The sequence below is a fragment of the Phocoena phocoena genome, chromosome 14 (assembly GCF_963924675.1).
Source record: "Phocoena phocoena chromosome 14, mPhoPho1.1, whole genome shotgun sequence".
Lineage (NCBI taxonomy): Eukaryota > Metazoa > Chordata > Mammalia > Artiodactyla > Phocoenidae > Phocoena > Phocoena phocoena.
In genome coordinates this window covers 18,385,949-18,395,756 of record NC_089232.1, presented here as the reverse complement: position 1 = coordinate 18,395,756, position 9,808 = coordinate 18,385,949, and the positions used below count along the sequence as shown (strand labels likewise).

Here is a 9,808-nt window from a genome sequence, read left to right as displayed (position 1 = left end):
TTAGCATTTTTTTCTTACTACTTTTGAGTTCTTATGACTTAACCTATTTAAATTCTGAGGTTGTGCTACACCTTGTTTTATTTGCACTAACTTGCAGTTCATTAGGCTGTATGAGAAGCTGGTTGCTGTCCATATTTATATACTGTTAAATAATAAAAACAGCTATACCCCTTAAAAAACTAATATAAGATTGTATGTCAAAAGCAGAGCAAATTAAACACAAAATGATCAAAACACATTAAAAATAAAGATAAGGTAATAAATTAATGAAATTAAAAACATTAAATAATAAAGAAAATCAAATCAGTCAAATGTAATTTCTTTCACAAGATCAGTTAGATTCTAGAAAGACTAATTGATTAGGAGAATGAGATTCAGAGAAATTACTAATATAAGGGATGAGATGATAAGAGAAGATTATGAAAAACTTTATGATAATAAATTTGACAGTTTAGTTGGAGAAATACCTGGAGAATTAACAAGCTTACAAAGGTCACTCAATGAGAAATGGATAACCAGAACACTGTATATATATTTAATAAAATAACTTGTGGTTAAACAATTTTTCAGAAAGAAAATTTTAGGCCCAGAAGGCTTCCTTTACTTCTTTCAAAAAATTAAAGAAGAAAAATGCTAATATACTAAATACTAAAGTACAAATTGCTGGTGTGCAAACCCAGGATCTTCCCAGGTAAAATCTGAAACAGGCCTCTGAGCATGGAGGGCAAGGGGTGATGGAAGAAAGAGCCAGAATGTTCTAGATTGGTAGGTGGCAGGTTAGATAAGCAAGGGAACTTATATATGAAGCTTGTCTTGGGTGGTTGCAAGAAGAGTAGATTTCTGCATTCAACACCCCCCAAGAGTTTATATAAAGACTGTAACTGTGTTCAGTCATATATACCATCCAGATAGTCTCAACAACACATTGCTCTCAAACCTTTCATTGGCAATGACTTCACATAGGGAGGTGGGCACAGCATACATTCCAAGGACAGAGGAAGGGTTTGGGAGCCCTGATCACCCAAGTCCTGCTTGTGGGTCAATTGAGGGTCAAGCCTTCTTGATGACCTCCTCTACACTAATCCACTAAAATACAAATATAAAAGTACTAAACTTCAAAACTTTTGTGTTTGATGCTGCACAGAACATCCACTAATAGGCAAAATAAGTGTGGAAGACTTTAGCATATTAAATCATCTCTAATATTTATCAAATAGATAAATACTGTAATTGATAGTGATTATTTCACACATCAAAATGGGCAATATCATTGTTAAAATTTATTTATTTGTTTTATCAATTTTGTTTTCTTTCCAAAGAATCTCTTTTAAACTTGCTTACAAATGGAAATATTAAGCATATTTGTTAATAACTTAATCTACATTAACTAAATTATTATCTGTATGAGCAAAGTACACATATTCATATAACTATACTCAACTGTCAGCTTAGTTGAAAGTTTTTAATAGATCTCTTTCCTCTAAGATAGATGGAAAATAAAAACCCACATACACTGGAGAGTTGGTATAAATTCCTAAAAAGACATCCATGTTGAAGAGCAAGATTTTATCATTGAAATCAAAGTAAATAGGCAAGAAAATGATTGTGAGCTGCACATTTATTTCAAAAAGATTAAATGACCTGTTTACTCCAATCTTTATTTTCTCATAGAGTCTATGGGCACAGGACACCATGGTAATTGTTACTACTGAACTAAAGAAATGACATTTCTTTGTGGCAAATTTAGTAATGACATCTAATTTATTCAAAAGATGTCATTTGGAATCAGACTGTCAGGGCTTAAATTCTGATTTTGCTTAGTCTTTTGTCAAAGTAGATTATGTGTCCAAAATACTCTTTGGACAAAAATATTCACTTTTCTGAGTCTTTGTTATTTCATCAATAAAGTAGTGATAGAAAAAATAATAAAGTAGTGATAGAAATAGAGATTACCTCAAAAGTAGATTGCAAGGATTAAAAACTGCATAAATAACTCAGAAGAGTCCCTGGTATATTTAAGCACTTAATAACATTAGCTGTGATTGTTGTCATCGTGGTAGTAAAGTATATTTACATTTGTACCTTGATTCAAGGTTTGAGTCTATGCTTCTATCTTGCATAGACTAATCTACTAGTCTTATCCAGTTAAATTAGTAATATCAAAGAATTAGACTTAAAGACCAGCATTCCTTAACAAATTTTGGAAATGATCAATTCAAAAGGTAAGTATTCTTAAAATGTTTGAGGTAAATTCAAATATAGGCTTTATATGCGTATTGATTATTAAAATCATATGGGGTTTCTCAAAGGTATCAGCACTCTTTTAGCTGAATCTCATGAAGATGAAAAGTTTATTATGATTCCAGCAAATGTGAATCCAACGTAGGTGAAAAACAATTGAAACTCTTACTCAAGAGGTTTACAAGTTTATTTGATTCATAAATATCAGACAGTGCATCCTTTTTTTAATTAAGAAAATCTAGGTCAACATAAATCATATTTATATGATTTCATGTAACTTTATCTATTTGGGGATTATTCAGTATCCAAAATATACCTTCATTATTATCTAATCCCTTCTAATTACCTACAAATTCCTTTGAGGAGCTTTTGCTGCTTTATGTTTTCTATGCAATTGGGGATAGATATATAACTTGCATTAAATACTAAGTCAATTCTAAAAAGTCTGTCTTTAGACTGCATTCTTTTTATTAAACAGGTATTTAATGATATTAGGTTATTTATTTAAAAAGCAATGAGCACCCATGATGGAGTAAATGATATTTGAATTGTCCTTCTATTCTAACCAACTACAAAATATATGAAATGATTTTTTCAGACAATGTGTAACAGGCAGCATAGCCTGTGGGTCTTGAGACATGGTCAAAAACTAAGTGAGACCTGTCATCACACTGGTTTTGGGATTGACATTTCTTTCAAGACCATGAAGAAGCAAGTATGAAGTCTTGCTGGGTTGAGTAGACAAATAATAGAGTTGAGAGAAATAGTGGGTAGACTTTACAGGGTAGATTATGAGGGCCTCTGAAATCTGCTTACAGTTCCTCTTGAGCCTTTGGTTAAATACTAATGTTTACATGTTTAGGGTCAACTACACAGGGCCAGGAAAATAATCATTACTGGGAAAGAGCTACTGCTAGGGAGCTGTAAACTGAAAAATTTTCAGAGCTCACAAATATACATTTCCTCTTAGAGGATATGAGTTGTGTTGCTGAACACTTTTTTTAAATAAATTTAATTTAATTAATTTATTTTAAACAGCAGGTCCTTCTTAGTCATCGATTTTAAACACATCATTGTATATATGTCAATCCCAATTGCCCAATTAAGCACACCCCCAAGCCCACCCTGCTGCTGCTTTCCCTGCTTGGTGTCCATACATTTGTCCTCTACATTTGTGTCTCAATTTCTGCCCTGCAAACTGGTTCATCTGTATTATTTTTCTAGGTTCCACATATATGCGTTAATATACAATATTTCTTTTTTTTTCCTGACTTACTTCACTCTATATGACAGTCTCTAGATCCATCCACATCTCTACAAATGACACAATTTCATTCCTTTTTATGGCTGAGTAATATTCCATTGTAGATATGTACCACATCTTCTTTATCCATTCATCTGTTGATGGGCATTTAGGTTGATTCTATGACCTGGCTATTGTAAATAGTGCTGCAATGAACACTGGGGTGCATGTGTCTTTTTGAATTATGGTTTTCTCTGGGTATATGCCCAGTAGTGGGATTGCTGGATCATACGGTAATTCTACTTTTAGTTTTTTAAGGAACCTCCATACTGTGCTCCATAGTGGCTCTATCAATTTACATTCACACCAACAGTGCAAGAGGGTTCCTTTTCTGCAGACCCTCTCCAGGATTTGTTGTTTGTAGATATTCTGATGATACCCATTCTAACTGGAGTGAGGTGATTCCTCATCGTAATTTTGATTTGCATTTCTCTAATAATTAGTGATGTTGAGCAGCTTTTCATGTGTTTCTTGGCCATCTGTATGTCTTCTTTGGATAAATGTCTATTTAGGTCTTCTGCCCATTTTTGGACTGGGTTGTTTGTTTATTAAATATTGAGCTGCATGAGCTGTTTATATATTTTGGAGATTAATCTTTTGTCAGTTGATTAATTTGTAAATATTTTCTCCTATTCTGAAGGTTGTCTTTTCGTCTTGTTTATGGTTTCCCTTGCTGTGCAAAGGCTTTGAAGTTTCATTAGGTCCCATTTGTTTATTTTTGTTTTTATTTTCATTACTATAGGAGGTGGATCAAAAAAGATCTTGCTGTGATTAATCCTAAAGAGTTTTCTCCCTATGTTTTCCTCTAAGAGTTTTATAGTGTCCAGTCTTACATTGAGGTCTCTAATCCATTTTGAGTTTATTTTTGTGTATGGTGTTAGGGAGTGTTCTAATTTCATTCTTTTACATGCAGCTGTCCAGTTTTCCCAGCACCACTTATTGAAGAGACTGTCTTTTCTCTATTGTATATCCTTGCCTCCTTTGTCATAGATTAGTTGACCATAGGTGCATGGGTTTATCTCTGGCTTTCTATCTTGTTCCATTGATCTCTGTTTCTGTTTTTGTGTCAATACCTTATTGTCTTGATTACTGTAGCTTTGTAGTATAGTCTGAAATCAGGGAGACCGATTCCTCCTGCTCTGTTTTTTTTCCCCTCAAGACTGCTTTGGCTATGCAGAGTCGTTGATGTCCCCATACAAATTTTAAGATTTTTTGTTCTAGTTCCATAAAACATGTCATTGGTAATTTGATAGGGATTGCATTGAATCTGTAGATTGCTTTGGGTAGTATAGTCGTTTTCAAAATATTGATTCTTCCAATCCAAGAAGATGGTATATCTCTTCATCTATTGGTATCATCTTTAATTTCTTTCATCAGTGTCTTATAGTTTGCTGCATACAGGCCTTTTCTCCCCCTAGGTAGGTTTATTCCTAGGTATTTTATTCTTTTTGCTGCAATGGTAAATGGGAGTGTTTCCTTAATTTATCTTTCAGATTTTTCATCATTAGTGTGTAGGTATGCAAGAGATTTCTGTGCATTAATTTTGTATCCTGCAACTTTACCAAATTCATTGATTAGCTCTAGTAGTTTTCTGGTAGCATCTTTAGGATTCTCTATGTATATTATCATGTCATCTGCAAAAAGTGACAGTGTTACTTCTTCTTTTCCAATTTGTATTCCTTTTATTTCTTTTTCTTCTCTGATTGCCATGGCTAGGACTTCCAAAACTATGTTGAATAATAGTGGTGAGAGTGGACATCCTTGTCTTCTTCCTGATCATAGAGGAAATGCTTTCAGTTTTTCACCATTGAGAATGATGTTTGCTGTGGGTTTGTCATGTATGGCCTTTATTATGTTGAGGTAGGCTCCCTCTATGTCCAATTTCTGGAAAGAATTTTTTATCATAAATGGGTGTTGAATTTTGTCAAAAGCTTTTTCTGCATCTATTGAGATGATCATATGGTTTTTCTCCTTCAATTTGTTAATATGGTATATAATGTTGATTGATTTACATATATTGAAGTATCCTTGGATAAATCCCGCTTTATCATGGTGTATGATCCTTTTAATGTGTTGTTGGATTCTGTTGGCTAATATTTTGTTGAGAAGTTTTGCATCTATATTCATCAGTGATATTGGTCTGTAATTTTCTTTTTTTTATAGTATCTTTGTCTGGTTTTGGTATCAAGGTGATCATGACCTCATAAAATAAGTTTGGGAGTGCCCCTTCCTCTGCAATTTTTTGGAAAAGTTTTAGAAGGATGGGTATTAAATTTTCTCTAAATGTTTCATATATTCACCCGTGAAGCCATCTGGTCCTGGACTTTTGTTTGTTGGAAGATTTTTAATCACAGTTTCAATTTCATTATTGTGATTGGTCTTTTCATATTTCCTATTTCTTCCTTGTTCAGTCTTGGAAGGTTATAACTTTCTAAGAATTTGTCAATTTCTTTCATGTTGTCCATTTTATTGGCATAGAGTTGCTTAGTAGTCTCTCAGGATGCTTTGTATTTCTGTGGTGTGTGTTGTAACTTCTCCTTTTACATTTTGAATTTTATTAATTTGAGTCCTCGCTCTCTTTTTCTTGATTAGTCTGGCTAATGGTTTATCAATTTTGTTTATCTTCTCAAAGAACCAGCTTTTAGTTTTATTGATCTTTGCTATTGTTTTCTTTGTTTCTGTTTCATTTATTTCTGCACTGATCTTTATGATTTCTTTCTTTCTGGTAACTTTGGGTTTTGTTTGTTCTTCTTTCTCTAGTAAAAATATGGAATGCTCCATGAATTTGCATGTCTTCTTTGTGCAGGGACCATGCTAATCTTCTCTATATCATTCCAATTTTAGTATATGTGCTGCCAAAGGGAGCAAAGCTGCACATCTTTGACAGCATTTGTTATTTTGTTATTTTAAAACTTAAAAAGAAGGATGCTTGTCTGATGAGTGTGATATAGTGACATTGTGTGAGTGTAAAGATGCCATTAAACATCTGTGACATTCATTAGCATCTTCAGAAGAGCCATGTCATAGGTGGAATTAAAAAAAAAAAAAAGAGTAAAGAAATTATTACAAATATATTCAAGGATTTAAAAAAATATATCAGGCTTCCCTGGTGGCACAGTGGTTGAGAGTCCACCTGCCAATACAGGGGACACGGGTTCGTGCCCCGGTCCGGGAAGATCCCACATGCTGCAGAGAGGCTGGGCCCGTGAGCCATGGCCACTGGGCCTGTGCGTCCAGAGCCTGTGCTCTGCAAAGAGAGAGGCCACAACAGTGAGAGGCCCGTGTACAGCAAAAAGAAAAAAAAAAAAAGTAGATACTTTTAGACAGTTTTGGTTTTTATTAGGAGTGTGTGACCTAATATCTCTCCTAGATCTTCAGTAAATCCTATGTTTCTCAATAATGATTATGCATAAGTGTATCTGTTAAAGATAATTTTAAGAAATGCTGAGTTATATGTTCAAATAGGTGCTAGCAGGACTTGATCAAAAATAGTGAATAAAGGGAAAGATAACTTCTCATTTACATAATATTAAACTTCATACAATCTAACATTCCAAAAGCATGAGAATTGATTTCTTTTTGCCACTTCAACTTCCCTGTTCAATGAGATCACTCATTGATACATCACCATAAATGTTCAAATCTATTCTGCAGCCATAATCATGGTGTAAAATCTTATCATCACCTGGCTTATTGTGACATCTTATGGTGGCTCATTGTTATTGGGCATCAAGTGAGTTACTGCCATCAGCCATGGTAAGTAGTGGCACACAAGGACTGTTATGTCAAACCAAGGAGGGCCAATTTCTATCTTGAATTATAAGTAGAATCAGGTTTTGGTCAGTGTGGTTTAAAGTTCTCCTCCAACCCACTGTTGCTAGAGTATATATAATGTTGTAGTAAATAGCACTTGAGGAACAGAAATAATCCAGTGATGCAACATTGAAATTGTATTTATAAGAAAGAAAATTACAGCATTTGTTAAGCAAAACAGGCCAATGGCATTTTGTTGATTATATGTAAAATTAAAGCCATTCTTGAAATTAATCTTTAGAAAGTTTGTCCATAAGCATAAGACTTATAACAAGTAAGCATCTATTTTTGTCACTCACTTTAGTTCAGGAGCTTAACATCTACTATTTCTCACAATTTTGGCAAGCCTTTTTGAAATTACTAACAGTATCCCTTCTACTTGGATAAAAAACAAGAAAGGTCTCAAGCTTACCAGGCTATACATTTATGCTACACCACCTCTCATAAACTGAGACAAGGGCCAAAACCTTCTAAATCAATACACTTTACAGAATATTGCCTTACCAAGACTTATATTGAATGAATACGCTTCATTCATTGACATTTTTCTCTTTGAAACATCCCACAATGTAGTGTCTTCTACAGTGTTACCTGAGCTGTCTTCAAACAACAAATGCCATCACATCACTTTCCTTTTTGAAAACTTCCCATTAACTGTAGGATATACACACTGCCTAGTTCAGCATTTACGATCTTTCATGATGTGACTCCAATCTTTCTTCAAATTATTCCCTGCAGTTACTCCCGTATCACGGTTGTTTAGCCACATTCAATTTCTCATACTTCCTCATCAGAGTGTCCTTTCATAACTCTGGGGCTCTGCACATGATGCAAAGTTTTTGTTTTTAAGACTTCATTTTTTATTTTTTTGCGGTACGTGGACCTCTCACTGTTGTGGCCTCTCCCATTGCGGAGCACAGGCTCTGGACGCGCATGCTTAGTGGCCATGGCTCACGAGCCTAGCCTCTCCGCGGCATGTGGGATCTTCCCGGACCGGGGCACAAACCCGTGTCCCCTGCATCGGCAGGCAGACTCTCAACCACTGTGCCACCAGGGAAGCCCAAGACTTTATTTTTACAGCAGTATTAGGTTTCCAATAGCCTTTACAGATTGGCTTTTTCCACTTAGTAATAGGCATTTAAGTTTCCTTCATGTTTTTTCATGGCTTGATAGCTCATTTCTTTGTAGTGTTGAATAATATTACATTGTCTGGATGTATCACACTTTATCTATTACCCTACTGAAGGACATGATGACTTCCAAATTTTAGGAACTATGGATAAAGCTGTTATAAACAACCATAAGCATGTTTTCGGGTGGGTATAAGTTTTTAACTCCTTTGGGTAAATATCAATAGGTGTGACTGCTGAATTGTATGTAAGAGTATGTTTAGTTTTGTGAGAAATGCCGAAGTGTCTTCCAAAATGGTGCAGCATTTTGCATTCCCATCAGCAATGTATGAGGGTTCCTGTTGCTCTACATCCTTGTCAGCCCTGGGGGTTATCAATGTTCTAGATTTTGGCCATTTCAATTGGTGTGTAACTCATTATTTTAATTTGCTTTTCCATGATTGCATAAGAGTAGAACATCTTTTCATATGCTTATTTGTTATCTGTGTATTTTATTTGGTGAGATGTGTTAGGGTCCTTGGCCCATTCTTAAAATGAGTTGTTTGTTACATTATTGGTGTGTTTTAAGAGCTCTTTGTGTAGTTTAGATAACCATATTCTATCAGATGTGTCCCTTGCAAATATATTCTCCAAAGGTTTGTCTTGTCCCCTCATTCTTTTAGCATTATCTTTCACAGAGCAGAAATGTTTAATGATAATAATGTCCAGCTTATCAAATGTTTCTTTTATGGATTGTACCTTTGGTGTGTATCTAAATTGGCATCATCATGCCCAAGGTCATCTAGGTTTTCTCCTATATCATCATCTAAGAGTTTTATAGTTTTGCATTTTATACTTAGGTCTGTGATTCATTTTGAGTTAATTTTTGTGAATGGCTTAAGGTCCATGTCTAGATTCATTTTTTTTCATGTGGATACCCAGTTGTTCTAGCACCATTTGTTGAAGAGAGTATCTACTCTCTACTGTATTGCTTTTGCTCCTTCATCTAAGATCAGTTATCAATAGGAATGATGAGAAGCACTTAGGAGGTAGTATTAATAAGACTTGATAATAAATTATTTGTGGAAATAGGTGTTTGATGGTTGGATACTACAACTCATTATCACACATTCTGTAAATAATATTTAGATTTTCCTGAATCAGCATTCTGATGAAAGGAACTGTGGATATTTTCTGATGCAATAAAGGTAATGTTTCTTTGAGATTCTGGGCCTCTTTTTTACAAGCATTTATTTTTGACGATGAAGTGTCAGGCAGAAATCTCCAAGGTGCTTTATTTTTCAGATTAGTTGTGAAAAAATATGTCTGTTTATTTTCTGTA

The 9,808-nt window shown here is 34.4% G+C and overlaps 1 non-coding gene across 1 annotated transcript; it reads right to left on the bottom strand.

Moving 5' to 3' along the window:
• Positions 1 to 6,305: 6,305 nt before the first annotated feature.
• Positions 6,306 to 6,412, bottom strand: LOC136134283 (U6 spliceosomal RNA). The gene has a single exon (XR_010656564.1). It is a non-coding gene; the product is annotated as a U6 spliceosomal RNA (small nuclear RNA).
• Positions 6,413 to 9,808: the final 3,396 nt, after the last annotated feature.